Raw genomic sequence first — 2,058 nt, forward strand, 5'->3', positions numbered from 1 at the left:
AAGAAATCACGTAAGCTAAGACTGATCTGGAGACAGGCAGCGCCGCAGACGTCCGTCTCTGCTCTCCATCCATTAAACACACACATGAAACCAGAGCAGAGGCGGCGAGGTGGCAGGTGACTAGGACTCGGAGGAGGAGGGAGGACTAGGGATGGGCTCCGATAGTCATTAATAACCATTCTCAAAACAAACACATCCTTTTTGTTTTTCATTTATGACAGATTACCGTGCTATCCGGCGTCGTTGCCATTACTGTGATGTCAGAGCGGAACACATTCAGAGAGGAAGCGGAGATGTTCGGGGTTATCACAGTTGCCTCTTCCTCGGTCAAAATTATGACATTAACGTTCAGCTTCTGTCCGACCGCCACAGTCTGGATGTGGAGCAGCTAATCGAACCCAGCATTAATTACTAAACTTTTGATTTAAATCTTCAAAGTTCAGGATTTTTTGCATTTTAAATCACAAGAAATGCGTTATTTAATCAAAATTAGGAGACAGGAGATACTATACAAGCTGAATTTCAGCCAGGAAACATAAGAGGGTACCGAGCTAGCAAGAGATATGAGGGGTAGTATAATAATAATGTCCAATAATAGAGATTTAGGAAAAGCAAAATTGATTCCAGGGAGTAGAGTCTTGTGGCTTCTTCTTTCCTGTTTTCTCCTGTAAAGTCTCTATTTGTTTTTGGAGTGGCTGATTAACAGAAAGGTCGTCTAGCTGTCTGTTAAAACTGAACTAAATATAATTTAAGTTAAAGTTGTTTAAGTGGATCCTTCAGTGGCGTTTAATGACCTTGTTTTCTACGTGTAAAAGGTTCCACAGGATCGACTACAGATGAAATCCTTTTACAAACGTTACAATAATTCTAGCTAACAAACGTTCAGTCTAAAATGAACTTATATTTCATAAGTATTGTGCTACTTGTCTCATTTAAGGTTCAGGTTGTGAAGATGGATTAGGCTGCCTTCTTTCTCCTCAGCCAACAAAAGGGGATTAAACATCTTGTTATTTTAACATTTAATCACTTGTAAAAGTTTGATGGTAAACCTGAGATTTAAAAAGAGATTCAAAAAGATTTGGATTCGAGAATTGGACTGGATAAAATGCTATCGAACCCCATCCCTACGGAGGACGTGAACGTTTCTATTGTTTATTTTTTTAATTTTATTATTTTTTTCATACGTTAAACAGATGTGAAGCACAAGGTTGTGAAGCACATCTTCAGTTAAAAAGAAACAAAGAAAAAAGGACCTCATTGTTCATTCACACAACTTCAGGACAAAGAGGCTTTGTGAGACGAGAGTCAATAAAGTGTTTTAATATAAACTCTCATTGTTTTTCATCTCATCAAATAGTTACAGTCACACTTGGAAACATTCCCGAGATCATGAATGCTGATAAATAGATCGCCGCAGGGTTTTTCTTTCAACAAAAACAAACATCAGGTGGTATTTATTAATAATAACCTGTCAAAATTATTTGCAGCGTCACAGATGATTCCCCCCCCCAAAAAAGCCGTCTGCCTTTTTGTCGGAGCTCAAATGATTTATTTATTCATGTAAATCCTGTTTTTAAATGGCTGACTTCAAAGCTCCTTGTTTACCGTCGCTAAATGAAGAGCTGCTCCTCTCTTTTCAAGACAGCCAGTGTTTTTATTCTCTCTCTCTCTCTCTCTCTCTCTCTCTCTCTCTCTCTCTCTCTCTCTCTCTCTCTCTCTCTCTCTCTCTCTCTCTCTCTCTCTCTCTCGTCTGAAGAGTGAGGGGGATTTAATCTCTATGAGAGAAACCCCACAGCCGGATGAATATAAGGAGGTTTAGGAGGTTTTCCTTCTCATCTCGCTCTCCTTTTTTTTTTTTTTTTTAATCATTCAACCTTCAGCATTTAAAGGGAAAAGCTCTGGATTGTAGTTTTTGATGTTTTTTTTTTCTCATTAATAACTCATAAGTGCATGATTACTACAGCTTGACAAAATACATGAAAATGCCTTTTGACGACCAGTGCCCAGTTACATTACATATATTTTAAGATTCATATAAAGAGATAAAAGAAATATTCT

The sequence above is a fragment of the Anoplopoma fimbria genome, chromosome 24, assembly GCF_027596085.1.
Source record: "Anoplopoma fimbria isolate UVic2021 breed Golden Eagle Sablefish chromosome 24, Afim_UVic_2022, whole genome shotgun sequence".
NCBI lineage: Eukaryota > Metazoa > Chordata > Actinopteri > Perciformes > Anoplopomatidae > Anoplopoma > Anoplopoma fimbria.